The sequence below is a fragment of the Phyllobates terribilis genome, unplaced genomic scaffold (assembly GCF_046119375.1).
Source record: "Phyllobates terribilis strain yellow unplaced genomic scaffold, ASM4611937v1 Scaffold_168__1_contigs__length_4147262, whole genome shotgun sequence".
Taxonomy (NCBI): Eukaryota; Metazoa; Chordata; class Amphibia; order Anura; family Dendrobatidae; genus Phyllobates; species Phyllobates terribilis.
The window spans coordinates 3,018,168-3,038,015 of record NW_027362928.1 but is presented as its reverse complement, the minus strand read 5'-3'; the positions used below and the strand labels follow the sequence as shown (position 1 = coordinate 3,038,015).

Genomic DNA, 19,848 nt, shown 5'->3' with positions numbered 1-19,848 from the left:
GCTTGCCCTGCTGCTAGTGTATTATCGGAACGCGTCTTTAGTGCCGCAGGTGGTGTACTAACAGACCGTCGCATGCGACTATCCTCCGATAACGTTGACCGGCTTACTTTTCTCAAAATGAACAAGGCCTGGATCTCTCATGAATTTGCCAGTCCTCTTCCAGAATAAATAATTGGTTGGCAACAGTATCCAGGTCTCCTGTTCTGTTCATGTTTCTACCACCTGAACTGTAATCCCTGAGCTCCAACACCGCCAGTTGGCGCTCGGAAGTGCCGTCTGCACAGTCAACACTTGCTGCCGTGTTATTGGGGTTCAGTAACGTCAGCTGTTCTCCTGCTGTGCGGACGGCAATTTCTCCTGATTTGTCCACATCCACTGTACTACACATTTTAAAGTTGCTCCAATTACTCCTCTGGCTCCTCTGTTTTCATTCTTATCCCTGGGCTCCAGCACCGCCAGTTGGCGCTCGGAAGTGCTGTCTGCACAGTCAACACTTGCTACCATGTTATTGGGGTTCAGTAACGTCAGCTGTTCCCCTGCTGTGCGGACGGCAATTTCTCCTGCTCTGTCCACATTCTCACTACTACAGATTTTAAAGTTGCTCCAATTACACCTCTGGCTCCTCTGTTTTCAGTATTATCCCTGAGCTCCAACACCGCCAGTTGGCGCACGGAAGTGCCGTCTGCACAGTCAACACTTGCTGCCGTGTTATTGGGGTTCAGTAACGTCAGCTGTTCTCCTGCTGTGCGGACGGCAATTTCTCCTGATTTGTCCACATCCACTGTACTACACATTTTAAAGTTGCTCCAATTACTCCTCTGGCTCCTCTGTTTTCATTCTTATCCCTGGGCTCCAGCACCGCCAGTTGGCGCTCGGAAGTGCTGTCTGCACAGTCAACACTTGCTACCATGTTATTGGGGTTCAGTAACGTCAGCTGTTCCCCTGCTGTGCGGACGGCAATTTCTCCTGCTCTGTCCACATTCTCACTACTACAGATTTTAAAGTTGCTCCAATTACACCTCTGGCTCCTCTGTTTTCAGTATTATCCCTGAGCTCCAACACCGCCAGTTGGCGCACGGAAGTGCCGTCTGCACAGTCAACACTTGCTGCCGTGTTATTGGGGTTCAGTAACGTCAGCTGTTCTCCTGCTGTGCGGACGGCAATTTCTCCTGCTTTGTCCAAATCCACTGTACTACACATTTTAAAGTTGCTCGAATTACACCTCTGGCTCCTCTGTTTTCATTCTTATCCCTGGGCTCCAGCACCGCCAGTTGGCGCTCGGAAGTGCCGTCTGCACAGTCAACACTTGCTGCCGTGTTATTGGGGTTCAGTAACGTCAGCTGTTCTGCTGTGCGGACGGCAATTTCTCCTGCTTTGTCCACATCCACTGTACTACACATTTTAAAGTTGCTCGAATTACACCTCTGGCTCCTCTGTTTTCATTCTTATCCCTGGGCTCCAGCACCGCCAGTTGGCGCTCGGAAGTGCCGTCTGCACAGTCAACACTTGCTACCATGTTATTGGGGTTCAGTAACGTCAGCTGTTCCCCTGCTGTGTTCACGGCAATTTCTCCTGCTCTGTCCATATTCACTGTGCTACTTATTTAAAACTTGCTCCAATTACACCTCTGGCTCCTCCGTTTTTAGTATTTACCCTGGGCTCCAATACCGCTAGTTGCTGCTCAGAAGTGCCGTCTGCACAGTCAACGCTTGCTCCAGTGTTATTGGGATTCAGTAACGTCAGCTGATCCCCAGCTGTGTGTCCGGCAAATTCTCCTGCTTTGTCCACATCCACTGTAGTACGGATTTAAAACCTCCTCCAAATACACCTCTGGCTCTTCTGTTTTTAGTATTTACCCTGGGCTCCAGCACCGCCAGCTGGTTCTCGGCAGTTCCATTGGCTCTTGTACCTTCTGCTACCCATCCGGGTTCCAGTACCGTCAGCTGGTTCTCGGCAGTGTCTTTGGCACGGGTACTCCCTCCTGCCCAGCCTGGTTCCAGCACGCCAGCTGTTTCCGGGTAGTGTCAACGTCACTTTGCCTCCAATGCGTTGTCCTGTCGTGTTGCGGTCGGGTTAGCCGACTCTATGGTGCCTGCAGTTTAGGTGACTCCTATGTGGGCTGCGGGATCTGGCAATGAAGGCTGGTTCCATAGTGCCAATAGGACAAGCACCCTCTGTAGGACTGTGGGTTTTGGTAACTGCGGCCGGCTCGCGGCCTTGAACTTTTTTTTTACATGGGTACCTTCTGCTACCCATCCGGGTTCCAGTACCGTCAGCTGGTTCTCGGCAGTGCCTTTGGATTAGGTGCCTCCTTCTCGGTATCCAAGTTCCACCAACGTCTGCTGGTCCTTGGTAGTGCTTTCTGGCACAGGTACCTCCTGCTTAGTAACCGAGTTCCAGTAACATCAGCTGGTCCTCGGTAGTTCCATTGGCTCTTGTACCTTCTGCTACCCATCCGGGTTCCAGTAACATCAGCTGGTCCTCGGTAGTTCCATTGGCTCTTGTACCTTCTGCTACCCATCCGGGTTCCAGTACCGTCAGCTGGTTCTCGGCAGTGCCTTTGGATTAGGTGCCTCCTTCTCGGTATCCAAGTTCCACCAACGTCTGCTGGTCCTTGGTAGTGCTTTCTGGCACAGGTACCTCCTGCTTAGTAACCGAGTTCCAGTAACATCAGCTGGTCCTCGGTAGTTCCATTGGCTCTTGTACCTTCTGCTATCCATCCGGGTTCCAGTACCGTCAGCTGGTCCTCGGTAGTTCCTCAGCTTTCTTGTACCTTCTGCTACATTTCCAAGTTCAAGCTTTTTGAAATGGTTCTTGGTAATCACTCTGGATCTCCCTGACGAGGACCCTGAAGACGAGGACCCTGAAGACCAACCCTAAGAAGACGAGGACCCCGAAGACAATGACCCTGAAGACGAGGACCCTGAAGACCACCCCGAAGAAGACGAGGACCCTGAAGACCACCCCGAAGAAGACTAGGACCCTGAAGACCACCCCGAAGAAGACGAGGACCCCGAAGACGAGGACCCAGAAGACCAACCCGAAGAAGACGAGGACCCCGAAGACGAGGACCCCCGAAGACGACGACCCTGAAGACCACCCCGAAGAAGACCAAGAAGATGACCCTGAAGAAGTTGACCAAGAAGACAAAGAAGAGAAGACAAGCACCAAGATACAGAAAAACAAGAGACAGAAAACCAAGAAGCAGAAATACAAGAAGCTGCAGAACAAAAAGCGGAAGAACATTAAGCATAAGACTAAAAATCAGAGCAAAAGATAATATCTAAATTATAAGCAGAAGATGACTAAGCAGTGTATGGGGGTGAGTCCGTTCCTCCTCGTGGTGCCCCTGGAAAAGACCTGCTGCTGCAGGCCAAACTGAACGCGGACAAATCCTGTTGTAAATCTTTTGTGACGGGCAGAACGAAAGATGTAATGTCCAACCTTTTATAGATAACAACTACAGGAATGCCTGTCACAAATAAGAATATGATGAAGAAGAAGAATATGAAGAAGATGAAGAAGTAGAATATGAAGAATGTAAAAAAAAGAATAATACGAAGAAGGTGAAGAAGAAGAAGGTGAAGAAGAAGTGGATGAAAAAGATGCTGAGGATGATGAAGGAGAAAGTGTGGGAGAAGTAAAAAAGAAGGTGAAGAGCATGGAAGTAGTGAAACATAAATATCTGACAAAATATAAAAATACTTAACATAGTTAATATTTCCGTAACTCAGAACATAATAAAAAAATATTAATTCCTGCTATTCCATTTGACTGGGCTAAACCTCTATGCCTTTATTGTCTCCCCCACCTCCCCCAATACATTCTACATTATTCTTAGTTGTTTTCCTTCATGTAGAAATAACCTACAAGGAAAGAAAGGGTTTATTTTAATTCCGATATTTATGTCCCATTGACTTGCATTGGTTTCCGGTATCGGAATCAGCGATATCCGATACTTTTTCGGTATCGGTCCGATCCAATCCGATCCGATATTTCCCGATATCGGAAGGTATCGCTCAACACTATTCCTGAGCAGTATGGGTGCTGACTGCCTCTCGATCCTCCTGCTTCTGTGGGTCACATGCTTCCATTTCTCTGTTTCGTCAGGTGCAGTTCGAATTTCTTCTCTTTCTGAATCATGAAGAGATAATTCTGCTCTGTCTAAGAACTCTTCACCTTCCTTAATGATTTTCAAGGTAGTTAACCTCTCTTCTAGATTTCGCAACTTTTCCTCCAACATGGACACAAGCTTGCATTTCTGGCATGTGAAGTTTGGCTTTTCCACTGGCAAGTCTGTGAACATGTAGCAGGATATGCAGCTCACCAAATGGCTCCTGGACTCTTCCATGTTCTTACTGTTAATGTTCTGAAAACAGTGAAAAAAGCTTAAAAAAAAGCTTCAAAATGTAGGCGCGCGGTTTACCGATGTCCTCTTTTCAGCTCCAACAGCCAAAATCCAGTGTTCTTTGAGCTCGCGGAGACTCTTCACTTACCCCAAAATGCAGTGGGAATATGCAAATTATCTCCTCAGGACTCCTCCCCTGGTTTACCGATGTCCTCTTTTCAGCTCCAACAGCCAAAATCCAGTGTTCTTTGAGCTCGCGGAGACTCTTCACTTACCCCAAAATGCAGTGGGAATATGCAAATTATCTCCTCAGGACTCCTCCCCTGGTTTACCGATGTCCTCTTTTCAGCTCCAACAGCCAAAATCCAGTGTTCTTTGAGCTCGCGGAGACTCTTCACTTACCCCAAAATGCAGTGGGAATATGCAAATTATCTCCTCAGGACTCCTCCCCTGGTTTACCGATGTCCTCTTTTCAGCTCCAACAGCCAAAATCCAGTGTTCTTTGAGCTCGCGGAGACTCTTCACTTACCCCAAAATGCAGTGGGAATATGCAAATTATCTCCTCAGGACTCCTCCCCTGGTTTACCGATGTCCTCTTTTCAGCTCCAACAGCCAAAATCCAGTGTTCTTTGAGCTCGCGGAGACTCTTCACTTACCCCAAAATGCAGTGGGAATATGCAAATTATCTCCTCAGGACTCCTCCCCTGGTTTACCGATGTCCTCTTTTCAGCTCCAACAGCCAAAATCCAGTGTTCTTTGAGCTCGCGGAGACTCTTCACTTACCCCAAAATGCAGTGGGAATATGCAAATTATCTCCTCAGGACTCCTCCCCTGGTTTACCGATGTCCTCTTTTCAGCTCCAACAGCCAAAATCCAGTGTTCTTTGAGCTCGCGGAGACTCTTCACTTACCCCAAAATGCAGTGGGAATATGCAAATTATCTCCTCAGGACTCCTCCCCTGGTTTACCGATGTCCTCTTTTCAGCTCCAACAGCCAAAATCCAGTGTTCTTTGAGCTCGCGGAGACTCTTCACTTACCCCAAAATGCAGTGGGAATATGCAAATTATCTCCTCAGGACTCCTCCCCTGGTTTACCGATGTCCTCTTTTCAGCTCCAACAGCCAAAATCCAGTGTTCTTTGAGCTCGCGGAGACTCTTCACTTACCCCAAAATGCAGTGGGAATATGCAAATTATCTCCTCAGGACTCCTCCCCTGGTTTACCGATGTCCTCTTTTCAGCTCCAACAGCCAAAATCCAGTGTTCTTTGAGCTCGCGGAGACTCTTCACTTACCCCAAAATGCAGTGGGAATATGCAAATTATCTCCTCAGGACTCCTCCCCTGGTTTACCAATGTCCTCTTTTCAGCTCCAACAGCCAAAATCCAGTGTTCTTTGAGCTCGCGGAGACTCTTCACTTATATACACAAGTCCCCCCCACACAGCATACAGTATATAGACAAGTCCCCACACACAGCATACGGTATATAGACAAGTCCCCCACACACAGCATACGGTATATAGACAAGTCCCCCACACACAGCATACAGTATATAGACTAGTCCCCCACACACATAGCATACAGTATATACACAAGTCCCCCCCACACAGCATACGGTATATAGACAAGTCCCCCACACACAGCATACAGTATATAGACAAGTCCCCCATACACAGCTTACGGTATATAGACAAGTCCCCCCCATACGGTATATAGACAAGTCCCCCCCACACAGCATACGGTATATAGACAAGTCCCCCCACACAGCATACAGTATATAGACAAGTCCTCCTCACACAGCATACGGTATATAGACAAGTCCCCCCCACACAGCATACAGTATATAGACAAGTCCCCCTCACACAGCATACGGTATATAGACAAGTCCCCCACATACAGTATATAGACAAGTCCCCCACACACAGCATACGGTATATAGACAAGTCCCCCCCACACAGCATACGGTATATAGACAAGTCCCCCCCACACAGCATACGGTATATAGACAAGTCCCCCCCACACAGCATACGGTATATAGACAAGTCCCCCCCACACAGCATACGGTATATAGACAAGTCCCCCCCACACAGCATACAGTATATAGACAAGTCCCCCTCACACAGCATACAGTATATAGACAAGTCCCCCACACACAGCATACGGTATATAGACAAGTCCCCCACACACAGCATACGGTATATAGACAAGTCCCCCACACACAGCATACGGTATATAGACAAGTCCCCCCCACACAGCATACAGTATATAGACAAGTCCCCCCCACACAGCATACGGTATATAGACAAGTCCCCCCCACACAGCATACGGTATATAGGCAAGTCCCCCCCACACAGCATACGGTATATAGACAAGTCCCCCACATAGCATACGGTATATAGACAAGTCCCCCACACAGCATACAGTATATAGACAAGTCCCCCATACACAGCATACAGTATATAGACAAGTCCCCCACACACAGCATACGGTATATAGACAAGTCCCCCCCACACAGCATACGGTATATAGACAAGTCCCCCACACACAGCATACGGTATATAGACAAGTCCTCCACACACAGCATACGGTATATAGACAAGTCCCCCACATAGCATACGGTATATAGACAAGTCCCCCACACACAGCATACGGTATATAGACAAGTCCCCCACATAGCATACGGTATATAGACAAGTCCCCCACACAGCATACAGTATATAGACAAGTCCCCCATACACAGCATACAGTATATAGACAAGTCCCCCACACACAGCATACGGTATATAGACAAGTCCCCCACACACAGCATACGGTATATAGACAAGTCCCCCACACACAGCATACGGTATATAGACAAGTCCCCCACACACAGCATATGGTATATAGACAAGTCCCCCACACACAGCATACGGTATATAGACAAGTCCCCCACACACAGCATACGGTATATAGACAAGTCCCCCATACACAGCATACAGTATATAGACAAGTCCCCCACACAGCATACGGTATATAGACAAGTCCCCCCTACACAGCATACAGTATATAGACAAGTCCCCCACACACAGCATACGGTATATAGACAAGTCCCCCACACACAGCATACGGTATATAGACAAGTCCCCCGTACACAGCATACAGTATATAGACAAGTCCCCCCCACACAGCATACGGTACATAGACAAATCCCCCACACACAGCATACAGTATATAGACAAGTCCCCCACACACAGCATACGGTATATAGACAAGCCCCCCCCCACACACACAGCATACGGTATATAGACAAGTCCCCCCCCACACACACAGCATACAGTATATAGACAAGTCCCCCCCACACACAGCATACGGTATATAGACAAGTCAAACCACACCCCCCCACACACACAGCATACGATGTATAGACAAGTGCATAGCTGTGCTAGGGTAGGAGTGGGAGGAGCCTTCCTTCTCTTGTCAGTGCTGGCCCTGCAGTGGAGCCCAACGGGGAATTCCCCAGCAGGCCAGTCCGAGCCTGGTCACATGCTGACTAGAGTCTCAGACACCTCTCTGAGTAGCCCACTGATAGAAGTGGATGAGAATCTAGTCGGCATTTGACCTCAACTATTACATCATAACACCGGCTTTATCTTTTTAAAGCTTTGTAACCTTTACTCACTTTATGAATCAGCCATAGATAAAACTCAATAAGGATGGGTTGCTACTGTGTGCAATTTGCCAGCCAGCCCAGAACAGCGGTGACCTGAGCCGACAGCAGCGACTTGAGTAGACTGTGGCCACCTGAGCCAACAGCGGCATTTACATTGCGCTATCGCCAGGAAATGGATGACAATGGCAGTCAGGGGAATGGTGAAGGCCTGCATGGCTGCCATCTTGGTACTCCTGTGAAGTTCATCCACAGTCTGGACTTAATCTTATAAACTGTATACTGCATTACTAGAGGATTACTGTATATAGAATAAGCAGTCAAGAGATGGCAGGTTCAAGTGCCCTAAGGGGACATAAAAAAATAAAGTAAAAATGGAAAAAAAAGAAAAAAGTTTTATAAAAGAAAAAAAATAAACAAAAATGTTAAATCACCCCTATTTTCCGAGGTAAAAAAAAAGAAATTAAAAAAGAAACATTTTATATTGTCGTGTCTGTAAAAGTCCGACCTATCAAAGCCCAAATTATTTAAACTGCACGTTAAATAGCGGAAAAATAAATTAAGAAGCCAGAATTGCCGTATTATGGTGTCACCAAACAGTAATAAATAACCCGGTATTGTGTCACCATTTTGTGAGACCCTGCATCTGTTCCATGTTTCTGCTGATGAATCTGGGCGAGGTTCGCTTTCTGCTCGCCGGCCTGCGGGGGTTATTGATCCCATTCTCTGCTGTCTACAAACTTTTCATCTCTTTTTGATGCATTTTTTGGGAGGTAAAATTACCCAAAAAGAAAAAAAAATTGGGTGTTTAGATTATCTTTGCTGTTGGGCATTTGCTGTAGGGGTTAATATATTTATGATTTGATAGATGGACTTTTTGTCAGTGTGTCAATACTAAATAAATAAATATATATATATAATCGTTTAGTCTTGCTTTGTATTGACAAATGGAGGGAGGAAATTTAAAAGGATTTTTTTTATATATATAAATTTTAATTTTAATCCTTTTCTATCACATTATTTTTTGCTCCCGTTGGGCAACTTGAACCAAAAATCCACAACTCATTGGAATTGCGACACTTAAATTCTGCGGATGTCGGGAAGGGGATAAAGAGAATAAAGTAACTTTGCAGAATGCTTCCGTTTTGTGTACACAGCTCCTGTGCTGACTTAGTGTTCTCTTTGGTTACACCACACACCGATTCTGTGTCCGGCCCCCACAGATCGCCATCTCCATATATATATGGGGGGATTTCCTCATGTGACGACCCCTCTGCCGATGTATACAGATCACATGTGGCTTCACCTTCAGCTTTGATCTCCGCAGTCTTCAGTTCCGGATCCTCCAGGATGAGGGATAAATCTTTCTTGCTCTTCATTCCCCTCCGTGGCTGATACAGCAGCTCCACCGCGCCGACGTTCCCCTCATAGGGAGGAATCGCTCCGCAAAGACTGTTCTCAGCCACAGGACGATCCGCCGGATACAGGAGGAAAGTTCTCCTCTCTGCAATGAAGGATTATTCAACTTTTCTGCCATTTGTAAGATCTCTGCTTGTTGTCTGAGAATAAAATCATTCTTGTTAATATCCAGAACCTGAAAAAAATCTAATCCTGACAGCAGCGGAGCATTTATTACAATGGTATTCAGTGTAGACAATCCCCCTCCTGTCCTGACCGTTTGCTACAATGTATCAGTGCAGGGAAAATCTATCAGTTCGGACTTGGTTTCCCTTACAGAGGATTGTCCAGGCCAGACACCATTGTACCCAGTGGCGTCCCGCCAATGGCGGCAGGCCACGCGACTGCTATGGGGCCCGTGAGCTGGGGGGGCCCCATAGCAGTCGCCTGCACTGTGTACCCCCGCATCGGGTCCCCCTCCTGCACCCAGGCAAGAGGCGGGGCCCTGAGCAGGCGGGGGGCTTACTCGCCGTCGGGCATCCCGGCGCGCCATGGGCCCCCCCTCCTGCTCAGGGCCCCGGCCGGCACAATACTTACCTCTTCCCGTGCCCTAGACGCTAGAATGTATGGGATCCTTCCAGGTATGATGTCATTTCCGGGGGCGTGTTCTAGTTCAGCACCAGACGCCAGAGTCTCATGCAGAGACAGAGCTGCCGGTGAAGCTGCAGGAGGAGGTCAGTATCCTAAGCTGAGAAACAGGAGATTGTTCTATTAATTGCAGGTCTGATGTCTTTTCTTCTTGTTGTTTTTGGGGTGAGGGGGCTTGATACTTGCGAGTGAGGGATTTGGGGGGGTTAATGCTGGAGGGCAGTCTGGTGGGGTTAATTAATGCTTGTGGAGATCTTAGGGGCTCTGGGGAATAATGCAGGGATAATGTGTGCTTGTGGGGGCCCTAAGGGGATGCTGTGGGCTTGTGAGGGATCTGGGGGGGATGCTGCGGGCTTGTGGGGGCCCTAAGGGGGATTTTGCGGTCTTGCGGGGGCTCTGGGGGGGATGCTGCGAGCTTGTGTGGCCCTGGGGGAGATGCTGCGGGCTTGTGGGGCCCTGGAGGGGATGCTGTGGGCTTGTGGGTGCTCTGGGGGGGATTCTGCGGGCTTGTGGGGCCCTGGGGGGGATGCTGTGGGCTTGTGGGGGCCCTGGGGGGGATGCTGTGGGCTTCTGGGGCCCTGGGGGGGATGCTGTGGGTTTGTGGGGGCCCTTGGGGGGATACTGTGGGCTTGTGGGTGCCCTGGGTGGGATGCTGCGGGCTTGTGGGGCCCTGGGAGGGATGCTGTGGGCTTGTGGGTGCTCTGGGGGGGGGTGCTGCAGGCTTGTGGGTGCTCTGGGGGGGATGCTGTGGGCTTGTGGGTGCTCTGGGGGGGGATCCTGCGGGCTTGTGGGTGCTCCGGGGGGATGCTGCGGGCTTGTGGGGGCTCTGGGGGGGATGCTGCAGGCTTCTGGGTCCTCTGGGGGGGGGGGTGCTGCAGGCTTGTGGGGGCCCCTGGGGGATGCAGCCGGCTTGTGGGCGCCCCGGGGAGGATGCAGCGGGCTTGTGGGGCCTCTGTATGGGGTCCAGTCTGCATATGGCATTACATGGGGACCAGGCAGTATTCTCTATGGTGAATTATATGGGATCCAGTATTTTGTATGGAGCATTATATGGGGCTCATAATACTGTATGGAGGACTATGTGGTACCCATAATATTGTATGGAGGACTATGTGGTGCAATTACACTGTATGGAGGACTATACTGTCCGGACTGCACTGTGCGCTGTCAGGATTCACCGGTTTCTGAGCTATTGTAGAATTTACAGAAGATATCACTCATGAAATGTAAGAAGTCAGTGAAATGTTTGGCATTGTACTATATCTATATCTATAATTTCTCTGCTGTATCTGTGCATCATGAATGGTTGGATGTGTTAAAGGGGCCACTGAGACTCTTTCGCCCGGGGCCCACGAAAACCTGGAGGAGGAAGCATCATGTGACACTCCCTCTCCCATCATTCCTCCTCTGCGTCTGACGCAGCGGCATGATGACGCGCCACGCTGTGTCAGACAGTGGAGCTGGCAGCTGCTGAGGTGATCAGCTGCAGAGACTGAAGCAGCGGGGAACGAGGAGCGGTAAGTATGTATTTATTTTTTAAATCATTGTGTACTGATAATACTGGAGGACTGGGGCTGCATTTTACCCTACGGGTGGGGGGGGCTGCATTTTACCCTATGGGGGGCTGCATTATACTGCGTACAGGACCATAGGGGAATGCATTATACTGTGTGGAGAACCATGGCGAGTGTCTTATACTGTGTGGAGGACCATGGGGGAGTGCATTATACTGTGTGGAGGACCATGGGGGAGTGCATTGTACTGTGTGGAGGACCATGGGGGAGTGCATTGTACTGTGTGGAGGACCATGGGGGAGTGCATTATACTGTGTGGAGGACCACGGGGAGTGCATTGTACTGTGTGGAGGACCACGTGGGAGTGCATTATACTGCGTGGAGGACCACGAGGGAGTGCATTATACAGCGTGGAGGACCACGAGAGAGTGCATTATACTGCGTGGAGGACCATGGGGACTGTATTATACTGCGTGGAGGACCATGGCGAGTGCCTTATACTGTGTGGAGGACCATGGCAAGAGTCTTATACTGTGTGGAGGACCATGGGGGAATGCATTGTACTGTGTGGAGGACCATGGGGGAGTGCATTGTACTGTGTGGAGGACCATGGGGGAGTGCATTGTACTGTGTGGAGGGCCATGGGGGAGTGCATTGTACTGTGTGGAGGACCATGGGGGAGTGCATTGTACTGTGTGGAGGACCATGGGGGAGTGCATTGTACTGTGTGGAGGACCACGTGGGAGTGCATTATACTGCGTGGAGGACCACGAAGGAATGCATTATACTGTGTGGAGGACCACGAGGGAGTGCATTATACTGCGTGGAGGACCATGGGGACTGTATTATACTGCGTGGAGGACCATGGCGAGTGCCTTATACTGTGTGGAGGACCATGGCGAGTGCCTTATACTGTGTGGAGGACCATGGCGAGTGCATTGTACTCTATGGAGTATGTAGAGGTGTGGGGCGGTTGGGGGATCATACTGTGTTGGTGTCATCATACTTTACCCTGGGAGTTGAGGTGGGGTACAGTAGGGTCATTATACTGTGCATATGGAGGAATTCACCATGGGGGTATCATACCGTGTTTGGGGGGCACTTTTGTTGGCACCACACTTTATGGGCAATGAAAAAGGGATCTAGGACTTCAGCAGGAGGAAAATTACTATGTAAAGGCTGGAAGGTTGTGAGATCTGCTCTTCTGTGACTCCGACAATTATTTACATTTTTAAATTTTTTTTTGGGGGGGGGCCCAATTAGAATTTCTGCTATGGGGCCCCATGATTCCTATGTACGCCCCTAATTATACCAAATCCTCAGCTATGCTGGTACTAAGGATATGGACACTCAGACATTTTGGGCTAAATATATACATACAAATATTTTTTCAATAACGTTTCATAAACAATTTGTCTTTTTTATTTCCTTTGCATTGCTAGTTGCAGAATGAGCTCACTGAGAATTTATCAGTGAGCTCATTCTGACCTTCTCTGTGCTGATTATGTTCACAGACCAGCATGAAAGTTGGGCTGATCTCTGATGCAGTCATAAATCATCGCAGAAATAAAAGCGCTGGAAACTCCACATCATAAGGAGCTCACTGACTGAATCTCAAGTTAACTCATTCTGCAGCCATCAATGTGCTGCTGGGAAACAAAAAGCTGGTAAAGGCCGAACAGAGCAAATGTTACAAGAAGCAAAATAGTAAAAAGTATTTTTAGACCAATATACATGTATTTAAAGGGATTGTCCGGTGTGAAGCTGAAGGCTGCAGTCATCTGTGTGACTCTCTGTGACTGCAGACTTGTAATCCTCACATCATGTAGACTGCGCGCTGCCAGCATTATTCTCAGCCCAGAGATGGCAGAAGCCCCTGTATCATGTGTACAGGAATTGTGCCCCCTCTCCCCGAGGAGCAGCAGTGCCTCGTCCTCCAGATACATGAGGGTCCCATCGGGGAGATCCGCATGTACCGGCCATGATGTCATCTCCATGGATACGGCATCAATGTGCAGAGCAGAAGACCCCTGTAAGGGAGAGCTCAGACGTGGGGGGATTGATGTGGATGTGAGGAGCAGATCCCCCCATATTCACAGATTATCGCACAATACATGTGGCCTTGCACAGGAAAAACTGTGAGGAAAGAAGAAATCAGATTTCTTACAATATAGAATAATGTCCTCCTGCCCTCGCTCATGTCCAGTATTATTTATCCCCTGACCTTTTGGGTGGGGAACCCCTCCTGAGCCCCCTCCATTATATAGGAGCCATATATCTGCTCCATTACTGGCAGAAGGTAAGGAGCCAATCACACTGCACGGCTTCTACTTCCTGCTCTAAGCCCCGCCCACCTGCCTTCCCTTGAGATCTCCATGACAACCCTTGTGTGACTACAGTGACAGGCCACGCCCCCGAGGATTCTGATCAGTGCGGATGTCTCCATATTGCTGAGGACTGTGAGCGGCTGATGGGCGGAGCCAGCAGCGATGTGAGGGGCAGAGCCAGCAGCGATATGAGGGGCGGAGCCAGCAGCGACATGAGGGGCGGAGCCAGAAGTGATATGAGATGCGGAGCCAGCAGCGATGTGAGGGGCGGAGCCAGCAGCGATATGAGGGGCGGAGCCAGCAGCGATGTGAGGGGCGGAGCCAGCAGCGATATGAGTAACGGAGCCAGCTGCGATATGAGGAGCGCTCACAGCACTGACAGGAGCAGGTGTGTGTGCAGCCAGTTCCTCTGCTGTGGGTGTTGTGTTGTGTGAGCTTCGCCGTGTATATATTATACACATATATATATATATATATATATATATATATATATATATATATATATATATACAGAGTTGAAATCAGAAGTTTCCATACACTGTATAAATAGACACATCTGCATGTTTTTCTCAATATCTGACATGAAATCAGAATAAACCTTTCCCATTTTAGGTCAATTAGGATTACCATCATTTTTAATATTTGCCAAATGCCAGAATAATGAGCGTCTCTTGTAAGGGGCATTAAAACCGTCTTGTTATACCACTCTGACCTCCACGTGTCTTGTAAGGGGCATTAAAACCGTCTTGTTATACCACTCTGACCTCCACGTGTCTTGTAAGGGGCATTAAAACCGTCTTGTTATACCACTCTGACCTCCACGTGTCTTGTAAGGGGCATTAAAACCGTCTTGTTATACCACTCTGACCCCCACGTCTCTTCAGAGGGGCATTAAAACCGTCTTGTTATACCACTCTGACCTCCACGTCTCTTCTGAGGGGCATTAAAACCATCTTGTTATACCACTCTGACCTCCACGTCTCTTGTAAGGGGCATTAAAACCGTCTTGTTATACCACTCTGACCTCCACGTCTCTTCTGAGGGGCATTAAAAGCGTCTTGTTATACCACTCTGACCTCCACGTGTCTTGTAAGGGGCATTAAAACCGTCTTGTTATGCCACTCTGACCTCCACGTCTCTTCTGAGGGGCATTAAAAGCGTCTTGTTAAGCTACTGGGACCTCCACGACTCTTCGAACGGGCATTGCATTTCCTCATAATTTTTGGAAGCTTTTGCTTGGAAGGCATAAGCAAATACTATGGGAGACCCACTCCCCAATAATGGGAATAATGTTTTTAAGATGCTGTACTGTATGGCTCTTGTAAGGGGCATTAAAACCGTCTTGTTAAGCTACTGTGACCTCCACGTCTCTTCAAAGGGCATTAAAAGCGTCTTCTTAAGCCACTCTGAACTCCACAGCTCTTCCAAGGGGCATTGAAATGTTGTTTTTAATTACCTTACCTCTAATCTCCATGACTCTTCCAACGGGCATTGCATTTCCTCCTAATTTTAGTCAGCTTTTGCTTTTCAATGCAAAGGTGAAAACTAAGGGAGACACACTCCCCATTAATGGGTAGAAGGTTTTTAGTACGCTGTAATCCACATCTGTTTCCAGGGGCATTGCAGTTCCTTATAATTTTTGGAAAGCCTTCCATTCACTGCTTAGGCCAACAGTGCACAGGAGACCCAGTTGCCATAAATGGAAAAAAAGGTTTAGTTAAGGCCCTCTGACCTCCATGTCATTTCCAAGGGGCATTGGAGTGCCTCAAAAGTTTTGGTAGGCATTGCACTCACTGTATGCCCTATAACTGTGTAGCCAAACCGCTCCTTTTGTTACAGAAACATATCCTACAAGACATATGTGGTTGACTGGCCTGATATTGATGTGAATGGTCCCTGTTCCTCCTGCTCTTTCTCCTTTGCCACTACCTCATCCATCATTTATCACTTGAAGCTTTGTTTTAACGAGAGTCATAGAACTTGGATAGTAGCAGGAAAACATCCAGCAATCCTCGGAGGAGGTAGGATATGCGCCAAAACGCTGACCACCTCAGGCCTAGCCGCTACTACATACATGCGCTTGCATTCCTTGAAAACAAAGCAGATGCTAACTTCTATCATCCTCATCATGCTCCTCACCTTGGCACTCTCAATTCCCCTGATAAAGAAGCCAGGGCCCACCGGAGAAGTCGGGTTCTTTGGTGGGCTCGTCCAATGCTGCCCTAAAGCAGGCCAGTCTAAGAAAAGTGTGTGGGGATGTTCCGCGGAGAAATCGGGGCGGCTTGGAACCGTTTATGGACACCTGGCCGCGGGGCGGCTGGGGACCGAGTGTGGACACCCGGCCGCCCCCTGGCGGCTGGGGACCGAGCATGGACACCCGGCCGCCGGGCGGCTGGGGACTGAGTATCGATACCTCGCTGCCGAAGCACCCATGAGGTAGTAGCCAGCTCTGGCCTCCACATGCCTAAAAGGCCCAATTTCAAGTGCACGCATGCTAGCAGTATGGTATTGCAGCCTCGGGGTGGGTTGGTGGCAGGTTGCACACTTATGCTTGCATTCCAGCAAAACAAAGCAAATGCTAACTTCTGTCATCATCATGCTCCTCACCTTGGCATTCTCACCTCCCCTGATGGAGTCGGTTTCTCTAGTGGGCTTGTCCAATGCTGCCCTAAAGCAGGCCAGTCTAAGAAAAGTGTGTCGGGATGTTCCGCGGAGAAATCGGGGTGGCTGGGGACCGTCTATGGACACCCCGCCGCCCCCAGGCGGCTGGGGACCAGGTGTGGACACCCGGCCGCCGGGCGGCTGGGGACTGAGTATGGATACCTCGCTGCCGAAGCAGCCATGAGGTAGTGGCCAGCTTCGGCCTCCTCAAAACTAAAAGGCCCAATTTCAAGTGCAAGCTAGCAGTATGGTATTGCAGCCTGGGGGTGGGTGGGTGGTTGGCTGCATATTTGCGCTTGCATTGCAAGGAATGGGGGAGGTATAATTGAACACTGCCCTGGGACAAGGACTTGCACGGGGATAGTTGCAAGTCTGCATCTTCTGATGCGGCAAGGATCACTTCTGATGGGCACACTTTTAGGCAGTGACCTGGGAGTCAGAGATCCTTCCAGGGGTCTTCCCCATGCTGTTCCCATGTCTTTTCAGCACTATATGCATGTGTCACACAGCACATGGCCAGATAAGGTTGTAAAATGTTAAAATGACATTTCCCAGTGAATGCATTTGTCACAGTTGAAAGCAATACAAAAGTGCAAAAACGCATAAAAAATGCTACTTGTGAACATAGCCCAAGGTGTGGAGGAGTATTTTTGTTTTTGGTTATTTATTTTACCTTATACACAAGTCATTACCCTGGAAAAGAAATTCCTTAACATATTTCACAGGAAAAAAGTTTCACTTTCGTTTTTGAACATTTTCTTATGAGCCTGTAAAAGTGGCTTAATACCTCTGACCACGTTGTTGACAACAGTGACCTGGGGGTCAGAAATGCTTCCTGGGGCGATCCCCATGCTGTCCCCATGTCATCTGAGCACTGTCACTATCATTTTGGGCACTTTTTAGGCTTTCTACAGACTGCCGGGGGTGCCTCCGCAAAAATGCTCGGGTCTCCCATAGACTAACATGGGCTCGTTGCTCAGGTCGAGCACCCGAGTATCACGGCGAGCTCGGGCCGAGCTTCGAGCACCCGAGCATTTTAGTGCTCGCTCAACACTATTTATAACGGGGGCACAAGCTAGTGACTGATTTATATTCTCAGTGGAGCAGACTTCATTGCGGTGAATGATATACTCATGGGCACAGTGTGGCACATATTTGCATTTGGTGGCACAGTGGGCGGCATTATTTATTTAAGTCGCTTATATTTGTAACATTTTTGTTTTTCAGGAGTGCGGTGATCTGCTGAAAAGTGCGGAGCAGCCGAAACCTGGACAGCAAACTGCAAAGACGAATCATGGCGGGAAGTCGTCACGAAAGACTGGACTAGGTAAAGAAGAGAAGAAAGAGAGCGACTGCAGTGTATAAACTGGAGGGTTAGGTGGGGCCCATTATATTATAATAAATGTATGTGGGGCCCATTATATTATAATAAATCTATGTGGGGCCCATCATATTATAATAAATCTATGTGGGGTCCATAATATTAAAGGGACGGATATGTGGGGCCCATTATATAATAATAAAATCTATGTGGGGTCCATAATATTATAATAAATCTATGTGGGGTCCATAATATTATAATAAATCTATGTGGGGTCCATAATATTATAATAAATCTATGTGGGGTCCATAATATTAAAGGGACGGATATGTGGGGCCCATTATATAATAATAAATCTATGTGGGGCCCATTATATTATAATAAATCTATGTGGGGCCCATTATATTATAATAAATCTATGTGGGGCCCATTATATTATAATAAATCTATGTGGGGTCCATAATATTATAATAAATCTATGTGGGGCCCATTATATTATAATAAATCTATGTGGGGCCCATAATATTAAAGGGACGGATATGTGGGGCCCATTATATTATAATAAATCTATGTGGGGCCCATTATATTATAATAAATCTATGTGGGGTCCATAATATTATAATAAATCTATGTGGGGTCCATAATATTATAATAAATCTATGTGGGGTCCATAATATTAAAGGGACGGATATGTGGGGCCCATTATATTATAATAAATCTATGTGGTGCCCATTATATTAAAGGGAAAGCTATGTGGGGCCAATTATATTAAAGGGAAAGCTATGTGGGGCCAATTATATTAAGGGGAAAGCTATGTGGGGCCTTTTATATTAAAGGGAAAGCTATGTGGGGCCCATTATATTAAAGAGAAAGCTATGTGGGGCCCATTATATTAAAGAGAAAGCTATGTGGGGCCCATTATATTAAAGAGAAAGCTATGTGGGGCCCATTATATTAAAGAGAAAGCTATGTGGGGCCCATTATATTAAAGAGAAAGCTATGTGGGGCCCATTATATTAAAGAGAAAGCTATGTGGGGCCCATTATATTAAAGAGAAAGCTATGTGGGGCCAATTATATTAAAGGGAAAGCTATGTGGGGCCCATTATGTTAAAGAGAAAGCTATGTGGGGCCCATTATATTAAAGAGAAAGCTATGTGGGGCCCATTATATTAAAGAGAAAGCTGTGTGGGGCCCATTATATTAAAGAGAAAGCTATATGGGGCCCATTATATTAAAGAGAAAGCTATATGGGGCCCATTATATTAAAGAGAAAGCTATGTGGGGCCCATTATATTAAAGAGAAAGCTATGTGGGGCCCATTATATTAAAGAGAAAGCTATGTGGGGCCCATTATATTAAAGAGAAAGCTATGTGGGGCCCATTATATTAAAGAGAAAGCTATGTGCGGCCCATTATATTAAAGAGAAAGCTATGTGGGGCCCATTATATTAAAGAGAAAGCTATGTGGGGCCCATTATATTAAAGAAAAAGTTATGTGGGACCCATTATATTAAAGGGAAAGCTATGTGGGGCCCATTATATTAAAGGGAAAGCTATGTGGGGCCCATTATATTAAAGGGAAAGCTATGTGCGGCCCATTATATTAAAGAGAAAGCTATGTGGGGCCCATTTTATTAAAGAGAAAGCTATGTGGGGCCCATTATATTAAAGAGAAAGCTATGTGGGGCCCATTATATTAAAGGGAAAGCTATGTGGGGCCCATTATATAATAATAAAATCAATGTGGTGCACATTATATTAAAGGGAAAGCTATGTGGGGCCCATTATATTAAAGAGAAAGCTATGTGGGGCCCATTATATTAAAGGGAAAGCTATGTGGGGCCCATTATATTAAAGGGAAAGCTATGTGGGGCCCGTTATCTTAAAGGGACATCTACGTATATGATAAATTCTATATGGGGCCCATGATATTTAATGGAAGGCTATGTGAGGCCCATTATATTAAATAGAGGACTATGTGGGGAC

The 19,848-nt window shown here is 47.6% G+C and overlaps 1 long non-coding RNA gene across 1 annotated transcript in view; it reads left to right on the top strand.

Moving 5' to 3' along the window:
• The window catches only part of LOC141207944 (uncharacterized), a 48,680-nt gene extending 30,800 nt beyond the window's left edge, over positions 1-17,880 (top strand). The window contains exon 3 of the long non-coding RNA XR_012278217.1: positions 17,767-17,880. This is a non-coding gene — a long non-coding RNA (uncharacterized lncRNA). The remainder of the gene's footprint in view (positions 1-17,766) is intronic.
• The last annotated feature ends 1,968 nt before the right edge of the window (positions 17,881-19,848 follow it).